Here is an 11,499-nt window from a genome sequence, read left to right as displayed (position 1 = left end):
AGCTCAAACCGACCAGGTCAACCTCTAACTTAAAAAACACAAATTACTGTGTTTATTAATCTGAGATTGCCAAACTTTCCTTACCAGTCAGAAGAACACTCCCCTTTTATTTTGAAAGTAATTTGCAATGACTAAAAATCAAAATCTTACCAAGTCTTCACATCTTTACATTTTTCATAATGTCAATTTTGTATTGTATAATTTTCAGAAAATTGATTTATTAATCTATTGAATCCAAAAGTAGAAAATGATTTAGTTACAATTACAATATGAGTCATAAATATTTTTAAAACAAATTATGTATTAGCTTTCTGTAGTTGCTGTAACACGTTACCACAAATTTATTGGCTTAACCTAACACAAATTTATTACCTTGTGTTCTGGAGGTCAGAAGTCTGAAATGGTGTCGGCTCACACCAAAATGCTGGCAGGAATATACTCCCTCCAGAGGCTCTAGGAAGAACTTGTTTCCTTGACTATTCCAATTTCTACAGCTGTATATATTTTTTTATTTCTCGGCTCATGGCCCTTTCCTTTATATTCAAAGCTAGCAGCATGACATATTCAAAATCTCTTACCGCTTCCATTCTCACACAGCCTTCTTCATCTTCTCTCTGTGTGTGAATCTCCCTCTGTGTCTTTCTTAAAAAGACACTGGAAATTCTGTTTAAGTTCTGCCAAGATAATCCAGGGAAATCTCTCTGTCTCAAGATCTTTAAGTTAAGTACATTTTATATACTAGCAACTATGGACAACACTTCTTCCTCAGAGTTCTAAGAAACAATTCCACAAGGTCCCATCTCTGACATCCTTGATATATGAACACCAATTTAGCCATGTGCTTTCTGGAACTCAGCTCGGCAGATGTTTCCTTCAACTAACTTTCTTCCTTTAGTTTCCTCCCTTCCTTCCTCCCCCCGTCTTTCTCTCCCTTCCCTCCTTCATTCCTTCCTTTTTCTTTCTTCTATCTTTCTTTTCAGAATTAGTCTGGCTATGTTGCCCAGGCTGGAGGACAGTGGCACAATCCAATCACTGCAGCCTCCGCCTCCCAAGATTCAAACGATTCTCCTGCCTCAGCCTCCTGAATAGCTGGGATTACAGGTGCATACTACCATGCCGGGCTAATGTGTGTCTGTGTGTGTGTGTGTGTGTGTGTGTGTTTTGTAGAGATGGGGTTTTACCACATTGACCAGGCTGGTGTTGAATTCCCAGGCTCAAGGAATCCACTGCCTCAGCCTCCTAAAATGCTAGGATAACAGGCGTGAGCCACTGTGCACAGCCTTTTCTTCGAGTTTCTAAGTTCTGAAAACCCTAACTTCATTCCTTTACATCTACCTTCCCAATTCTACAGGTAGTAGCTGCTTGCTGTAATTATTATCTCTGCTACCTGGAAGTTCTGGTTTAGCCTTTTTAGTATGCCGACACGTGTTTAAACCATTCCCTATGTTATCTTCCCTAAGATAAAAAAGAAAATGTGGTATAGGTTGATATATGAGTGACTTTTAAAATTCTAAGGATCTGCTGACTCATCACACAAATATAATATAAACATCTAAATTATTCATGAAACACACACATACTCACACAGAATTGTAATTATAACAAAGGGTTTTGGAATTCAACCAGATTTTTACTGAACGTTATAGTCCAAAAAAGTTATTAAACGTTTTTATATCATTTTTCTAATCAGCGCATGTGCGCGCGTGTGTGTGTGTGTTGTAGAGACAGGGTTTCACCATATTTCCCAGGGTGGTGTTGCACTAATCAGCAAATTGCAGTTGATAAGAATTTAATACCAAAAATTGTAAGTCATCATTAGTGGTAATCAAATGAAAATTTACAGATATATGTGCTATATAAGGAAAAATACATAGGATCATCTCAAAATATTTTTAAAAATCAATAAAATTTATCATATGTTTACAAGGAAACTAGCAACTAATCTCTTCAAACTATAATTAAAAGAAATATTTTTAATATGATAAGAAAGCTGCAAAACACCTACAACTTATCCCATTTTTAATGAACTATTGGAATTTCCCCCCATAAGGTTGAAAAATAAATACCATAATATTTACCATAGATATCTCTTTTGAATATACTTTAGAGACTCTAGATCTTCTAAAAAAAAAACAGCAAGAAAAAAATAAAAGGTATATGTATTATAAAGGCGGATGTAAAGTTTTTATTATTTGTAGAAGATATGACTGCATGTTGCAGAAAATCCAAAAAAGTCTGTAATCTATTTTAATTGAGAGGTATTGTAAGCAAGATTACTGGGTATTATTGTAGAAAGACAGTATATCTTTCTATAATAAAACATGCAAGCTGGTTGGCTGCGGTGGCTCACACCTGCAATCCCAGCACTTTGAGAGGACAAAGCAGGTGGATCATGAGGTCAGGAGTTCAAGATAAGCCTGGCCAACATCATGAAACCCTGTCTCTACTAAAAATACAAAAAAATTAGCCAGGCGTGATGGTGGTTGCCTGTAATCCCAGCTTGGGAGGCTGAGGCAGAGAATTGCTTGAACCTGGGAGGCGGAGGTTGCATTGAGCCGAGATGCCACTGCACTCCAGCCTGGGTGACAGAGCAAGACTCCATCTAAAAAAAAAAAAAAAAAAAAAAAAAAAAGTAAGCATGAAAACTGTATAGGTTACAAGAGTTTGTAAATACGTATTAATTGCATATTAATTTTGTGGAGTTTTGTGCACGGCATTAACACTAATAGGCAATATAGATGAGAACAATAAAAGAAGGTCTGATCAGTGGAGACATATGTCAGAGGATTCAATATTTTTAACATATTAATTCACTTCAAATTAAAGTAGGTATATGAATTAAATCCAATACCAATAAAACTGCGTGCGCATGTGAACACTGACAAACAGTTTCTGAGGTTTCTATAGAAATGCAAATGGCTAAGACTAGACATGCATTAAGGAACCTCGAAGGAGAACAAAGATGGAAGACTTACAGGACAGTAATGAAGTGTGTAATACAATTATTCTGATTTCAAGACAGATAGTACAGAAAGAGGACCACACCTTGATGGTCATCTGAATTTTCACAAAGAAGACAAGTATAATGATTAAATCATTTAGATAAAAATTCATGTAAAAATGTAACTTTCAAATAAAAAAGGACATATTTCTTTTTTACATTAACTTTTTTCTAAGTGTTGAGCTTCTGGCTTCCAGTCTGGCATGTGAAGAACTTAGAGGCCTTCACTCTGTCTTTTCAAGAGGTAAAAATATGAACAAACTAAAAGAATCATCAACTCTTTTTAGTTCATCAGGGAAGTGAGGTCAAAAAGAAAGTGCTGCTCCAAAAATTGGATAAACAGAGAGACACAAAGAATCACAACTTTTCAGAGCAGAAACCCACAAGCAGAACCTCCATGGGAACCAGTACCAGGATAGAACCCCTGAACTGTGATTGATGAATTGCTAGAGAATCAATGTGGGCAAACCTGAGAGAGAAAAATTGTCTGGTGTAGGATTTTGACAGTGGGGAGGCTGTGTACATGTGGGAAGAGGTGGTATACAGGATATCTCTCTCTCTCTTTGTTCAATTTTGTTGTGGCCCTAAAACTACTCTAGAAAATGAAGTCTATTAAAAAATTACAAAACAAAACTCTAGCAAGACCAATCACAGGGAACTCCCACACTTTTGCGAATTTTACTTTCAGGAATTCTCCAAGATGTTCACAGTAAATTTGGAAGTAAAAGCCTCTTTTATTTACGGCGAGAGAAGAGAAAAAGGAACCATTTTAAAATACACTCTTCTTCTTAATAAGGTCTGCCCTCAGGAGAAACTATTTTAGAACAGCTTAACCTACCTGGACGAAGGTAGGTTAAAATATCCAACTGTAGCCAGCTCTAGTCTTCCATGTAGGGGAAGGAAAATGCAAAATTTCAGCCCTTCTCCAGCCATTCTGTCCCACCTAGGTTAGGGAACTGAGCGCCAACGGTAAAGTTCACAGTCCGGAGATATTAGGTACACTAAAATCCTGAGACCTAATAATATGACTACACAATGATTCCTCTACCTCAACACCTTACAATTGCATCACTAATGGCCTATTTACCACACTTTGTTTTAATCAGTATATAGTGCCCACCTTTAAGAAAAGAATACTAAAGGGCAAAAAGTAAAGTTCAAAGATACTAAACAAGCATGAGAACTAGCAGCAGAAATGTTGGAATTATTAGACCAGGAATATATAAAATTATTATTATTAGGCTAAGACCATAGTGGAAAAAGTAGACACCATGCAAAAACAGACAGGTAATGGAAGCAGAGAGAGATGAACATTCTAGGAGTGAATCAAAAATAAATACTACAGATCAAAAACAAAGTAACAGAAATTAAGAATGCCTGTAATGAGCTTATTAGTAGACTGGACAAAGCTGAGGAAAGAAGCTCTGTCCCTGAGGATGTGACAATGTAAACCCAAAACTGAAAAGCAAAGGGAAAAAAAGACTGGGGGTAAAAAAAAGAAAAAAAAAATGGAGCAGAAGAATCAGGAATTGTGGAACAATTGCAAAATGTGTAACCTATCTGAAATAGGAATACCAGAAAGAAAAAAGAAAGAGAAAAAAACAGAAGAAATACCTGAAGAAATAATGATTGAAAATTTCCTCCAGATTAATGTCAGACACAAAACCGCATATCCAGAAAGTTCAGAGATCACTAAGAGAATAAATGTTAAAAAACTAAACTTAGAATATCATATTTATACTTCAGAAAATCAAAAATAAAAAATTAAAAGAAATCAGATTAAAAATGTTATTTATAGAAGATTAAAGATAAAAATTGCATCCCACATCTCCTCAGAAACATGCAAGAAAGAAGGGTGAAATATTTAGATTGCTGAGACAAAAACACCAACAACCTATAGTTGTGTACACTGTGAAATTATCCTTCAACGTGAAGAAGAAAAATATGCCTTCTCAGACAAATGAAAATAAAATCTGTCTTTAAGAAGTGTTAAATGTTCTTCATAAAGAAAATTATATGGGTCAGAAGCCCAAATCTACATAAAGAAAGAGCACCAGAGAATGATAAATGAACATAAAGAACTTTGCTTTTCTTATTCTTAAATAATCTAACAGATAAGTTTGTTCGAAATAACAATAGCAACAATGTATTCAGTGATGTATGCTTATGTATATGTGTGTGTGTTTATATATAAGTGAAATTAATGACAATGATGACACAAAGAACAAGAGGAAGGCCTTTGTAATACTTTGTTATTATAAAGTACACACTCTAAACATGAGGTGATATGTTGGTGTTTACAACTGGACATGGATTAGTTTTGTATGTATTGTAAGCTCTAGAACAACCACTAAAAAATATGTAAAAAAAGAAGCATAATGGCTATGCTATAAAAGGAGAGAAAACTAAATTTTATAAAATGCTCAATTACAACTATAGAAGACAGAAAAATTATAGAAGATAAACATAAAAACAAAAAATAAGTACAACAAATAAAAGCAGTCACAAAGAACATGGCTATTAACCCAAGTATATCAATAATCACTAAAACATAAATAATCCAAACACACCAATTAATAGACAGAGATTTTCAGAGAGAATCAAAAAACAAGACCCAACTATATGTGGTCTACAAGAAACCGACTTTTAATATAAGGGCACAGAAAAGATTAAAAGCAAATCAATAGAGAAAAATATACAATGCTAACATTAATCAAAACAAAATGAGTATAGCTTTATTAATTTCAGTTAGAACAGATATCAGAGCAAGGAAAGTTATCAGGGATAAGGAACAGCATTACATAATAATAAAAAGGTCAGTACTCCAAGAGGACATATTTTAATGTGTATGAACCCCAAAACAGAGTGTCAAAAATGCTAAGCAAAAACCGACGAACCTATAAGGAGAAATACATGAATCTATTTTCATAGTGGGAGATTTCAATACCTCTTTATTAGAAATGAGCGGATCCATAGGCAGAAAATCAGTAAGGGCATAGTTGGACTCAATAGCACCATCAATCAACTGTATATAATCAAGATCTACACACTACTTCATCCAACAATAGCAGAATCCTAATTTTTTCTCAAGATCACATGGAACATTCACATAGACCACCTTCTGGGTCTTAAAACACACCTTACCAAATTTAAAACAGTGTTGTATAATGTCTGCTTTCAGACCACAATGAAATTAAACCAGAATTCAATAGCTGAAAAATACCAAAATACTTGAAGTCGAAACAACACACTTCTAAATAGCCAATAAGAAAATAAGACATTTCAGTAAAAATTTAAAAATATTTTTAATTAAATGACAATAAAACCCAGCTCATTAAAATTTGTAGGATGAAAGCATGATAGATTTATATCTAAGCATGTTAGGATACTAATGTAAGTAGTATTTGTTTTTAATTTTAAATTCTATGTTTTTAACACTGTGTACGGGAAAGTGATTAACTTTTGTATATTATTCTTGTAATCACTTAGTTCCAGGAGTTTATTCATCAACTCTTTCAGATTTTCTATATAGACAATCATGTCATTGTGAAAGCAATGCTTAGAGAGTGATTTGTAGGATTGAATGCATATAATAAAAAAGAAGAAAGAGCTAAAAATCAATCATCTAAACTTCTACCTTAGGAAAAAGAAGAATAAGTTAAATCCAAAGTAAGCAGAATAAAAGAAATGATAAAAATTAGAGCAGAAATCAATGAAATTGAATATAGAAAATGGATAGAGAAAATCAATAAAATTAAATGTTGGTTCTTTGAAAAGATCAATAAAAGCAATAAGTTTCTAGTTAGACTGAGAAAAAAAGAGAGAGGATATCAATTACTAGTATCAAAAATAAAATAAGAGACATCAGCTTAGATCCCATGGACATTAAACTAATAATAAAGGGGCTGGGTGTGGTGGCTTATGCCTGTAATCCCATCACTTTTAGAGGCTGAGGTAGTAGGATCACTTGGGTTCAGGAGCTTGAGACCAGCCTGGGCAACATAGTGATACCCTGTCCCTATGAAAAATATTAAGTTAACCAAGCATGGTGTCAGACCCCTGTAGTCCCAGCAACTTGGGAGGTTGAGTTGGGAGGATCACCCAGAAGGTTAAGGTTGCAGTAATTATGTCCCTGCACTAAAAAAGGGCAACAAAGCAAGACTCCATCTAATAAAATAATAATAATAAATGAATATTATGGTCAACTCTATTCCCCAAAATTTGGCAACATAGATGAAATAAATTAATTTTTTGAAAGATACAATATGCCAAAACTCACAAAAGACGAAATAGATTATCTAAATAGGCCTCCCTCTATTTAAAAACTAAATCAATAATTAATAATATTCCAAAGCACAAAGCACCAGAACCAGAATTCTCATAAATTGCACCAAACATTTAAGAAAAAAACATTACCGATTCTCTACAATCTCTTCTAGATTATAAATTCGGAGGGAAGACTTTCTGCTTCATTCTATGAGACTAACATTACACTGAAACAACATGAGACAAAGACATTATGAGCAAAAAGAAAAAAAAAGATACAGATTATATCTGTAGAGACATGAAGAAAATTTTCAATTAAATATTAGCAAATAAATTCAATAATATGTAAAAAGAATTTTACACCTTAGACAAACGAGCTTCATCTCAGACATGCAAGAATATTTCAGTATTCAAAAGTGACTTACTGCAATGTATTACATCAACAGATTGAAAGAAAAAAAGCACATTATTATATCAATAAATACAGAAAATCATTTGATAAAATCCAACATCACATTATGACACAAACTAGCAGTAAACTAAAAATAAAGGGATAACTCCATTATCTTAATAAAGAATGTCTACAAAATATCTACAGCTATCATCATAATTAACAATGAGAAACCTGAAGCTTTTCCACTGAGATAAAAAATAAAGAAAGGATGTCCCCCTTTACCACTGCTTTTCAACATCCTACTGGAAATTCTAGCTAAGTCAACAACATAAGAAAAGGAAATAGAAAGTCTACATACCGAGAAGAAAGAAACAAAACTCCCTTTGTTTGCAGATGACATGATTGTCTATGTAGAAAATCTAAAAGAATTGATGAAAAAACTCCTGATAATAATAAGTGATTACAGCAAGGTTTAAGGATACAAGAATATACACAAGTTCATCACTTTCCTATATACAACATTGAAAACTTAGAATTTAAAATAAAAAAACAAATACCACTTACATTACTATTCCAACAAATGCTTAGATGTAAATCTAACAAAATATGTGGAAGAACTATTTAAGGAAAATTATAAAAGTCTCATGAAAAAAATCAAGAACTAAGTAAATGAAAAATATTCCATATTAATGGATAGGAAGAATTGATATTGTCAAGATACCAGTTCTACCCAAATTGATCTATAGATTCAGTCTAATCACAATCAGAATCCCAGCAAGTTATTTTGTGGAGATATTGTACAACTGACTCCAAAATTTATATGGAGGGGCAAATCCTCAAAATAGCTTACACAACATTGAAAGAGAAGAGCAAAATTGGAGGACTGATACCACCTGATTTCAAAAGTTATGATAAAGCTAGAATAATCAAAATAGTGTAGTATTAGTGAAAGAATAGACCAATTTTTCAATGGAACAGAATACACAGTCAAGAAAAAGACAAACGTAAATATACTCATCTGACCTTTGAGAAAGAAGGAAATAAAATACAAGGAAGAAAATATTGTTCTTGAAACAATGGTACAGAGACCGCTGGACATTCATGCAAAAAAATGAATTTAGACACTTTCCAAAATGGCAAAAATCCAAAATACTGACAGCAACAAATGCTGTCAAGGATGTGGAGCAACAGAAATTCACATTCATTGCTGGTGGGAATGAAAAATGGCACAGCCACTTTGGAAGACAGTTTAGAAGTTTCTTACAAAATTAAACATACTCTTACCATATGACCCAGCAATCATGCTCTTTGATATTTATCCAAATGACTTGGAAACTTATATTTACTACAGAAATTTGCATAGAGATCTTTATAGCAGTTTTATTCATAACTGTCAGATCTTGGAATCAACCAAGATGTCCTTCAGTATGGGAGTGGATAAATAAACTGGCACAGCCAGATAATAAAATAGTATTCAGTGTTAAAATAATATATGAGCTATCAAGCCATGTAAAGATATAAGAAAATCTAAATACATATATACTAGGTTAAAAAAAAAAAAAGCCTGTTTGAAAGGCTACATGCTCCATTATTTACACTATTTGATATTCTGGAAAAGACAGAAATATGGATACAGTAAAAAATATTAATTGTTTCCAAGGGTTTGCAGGGAAGAAGGTATGAATAGGCACTACGGAGGATTTTTAGGCAATACAACTATTCCTATTCCATACAAGCAGAAATATGTCATTATATTTTTTTCAAAACCGATAGAATGTACAACATTATAAGTGAACCCTAATGTAAACCAGACTCTGGGTGATAATGATGTGTCAATGTACATTTACCCGCTGTAACAAATGTACACCTCTGGTGTGAGATCTTGATAGTCGGGGAGGTTGTTTATGTGTGAGGATAGTGGGTATGTGGGACTCTGTATTTTCCATTCTATTTTGCTGTGAACCTAAAACTTATCTAAAATAGACAGTTTATTACTTTAAAACTATAAACTTTGATCCCATCTCACCACTCACATTATTTACAAAAGATCATAAATTTAAATCAGAAAGGTAAAACAAAAAAAAGTCTAGATGAAAACAAAAGGAAATATTTCCACAACCTTGGAGTAGAAAAATATTTCTTACAAGAGACAGAACAACCAATTATGTAACTAAAAAATAATACATTCGACTTTGTTAATATTTAGGAAAGTTTTCCTCCATTAAAAAAGATTTTTTTAAAAGGCTGTAAAGGTAAGCCACTGATTGAGAGGATATATGTGTAACACATATATGCAAAATGCATTCACATCCAGTGTAAAGAACCCCTAAAAACAAAAAGAATAGAACAGAATATTCAAAACTCAGATGGACACAAGCTTGATCAGACACTTCATCAACAAGGATATCCAGATGGATAACAAGCATATTTGACTCTAAACATCACAAGTCTTCAGTCTTCATTTCTAATCAAAATGTAAAACCAACTTTCTTTTGATATTACCACATTCACTCTAGAATGACTAAAATTAAAGAGAATATCAACATCAAGTTTTGACGATACTGTGAACAACTAAAACTCACATAAATTGCTTCTGGGAATATAAATTGATACACTGACTTAGGTAAACTAATAGACAGTTTCTGTCAAAGAATACATGCATGCTCTGACACAGAGGGTTGAACAAATTGTGTACATATTGGGCAAAATCTAATGCTTACGGCCTCAAAAGACATGTAAAAGAATGTTTATAGCAACTTTATTCATTACTGCTGAAAACTAGAAAACAACATAAAAGTCCATCAACATTAGAAAGCTATGAAGCAATGAAAATGAATGAGTATTAGCCTTGAAAGGATGAATCTTACAGGAAAAAAAAAAAAAAAAAAGAAAATGAGCCGGAGTAGTAGAACCACAGAGTGCTTGCTGGAAGATTTCATTTACATGAAGATCAGAAACAGACGAACTATGGGGATAAAATATCAGAATAGTGGTTACCTTTGCGGTAGTTGAGTAACAACTATGAAGGGGACTAAAGAGCTTTCCGGAAGGCAAGAAATATTTTTATATTGATCTCAGTATTTAGATAGGTGTATACATCTGTAAAAACTCATTGACTTCTGCACTTAAGATTTGTTCTCTCACTCTATGATGGTTGTATTTATATTGTAATAAATATTAAAAACTAAGAAATAAAAATGGCAAACATTTCCAGCTCACTTTGTTGTGTCAGTATTACTCTAAACACTGGGCCATTTATTAACTCATTCAGTATTCACAACACTTATTTGCTACAGTTAATTTGCTTATGTTTTTCCTTTTTTTTTTTTTTTTTTTTTTTCTTTTTGAGGCACAGAGAAGATACCTAACTTGCCCACGGCCACAAGGTTAAGTAGTAAACCTGGAGCTCAACTCTAGGCAAGATTGTCCGATTCTGGATTCTTCAGCACTATCCTATGACCTATTTTAGAGTAAGTCTTTGGGATATTTATATATACATGCACACACACACACATACATATACACACACATACACACTCACACACACATATATACACACACAGAGTTAGGTTTTATGAATGTGACTCATGGGTGAAACATTTATCTAAGTCTTTGGGAGATTCTATATAAGCACACACAAATATATACACATACACACATACATATATATAAACTATTAGGTTTTGTGAATGTGACTTATGGGTTGTACTCACAAAGCACCTTTATTTATGTCTCCCATTAATTTTATACAGTGGGATCTCATTACTTACCTAGTCACTCTTGAGTAACAAAAAATGTTAACTTACTTTAAGTTGCGTCATAGACACATCTAGATAAA

Source organism: Chlorocebus sabaeus, chromosome 4 (assembly GCF_047675955.1).
Source record: "Chlorocebus sabaeus isolate Y175 chromosome 4, mChlSab1.0.hap1, whole genome shotgun sequence".
Lineage (NCBI taxonomy): Eukaryota > Metazoa > Chordata > Mammalia > Primates > Cercopithecidae > Chlorocebus > Chlorocebus sabaeus.
Note: the sequence above shows the minus strand (reverse complement) of the source record.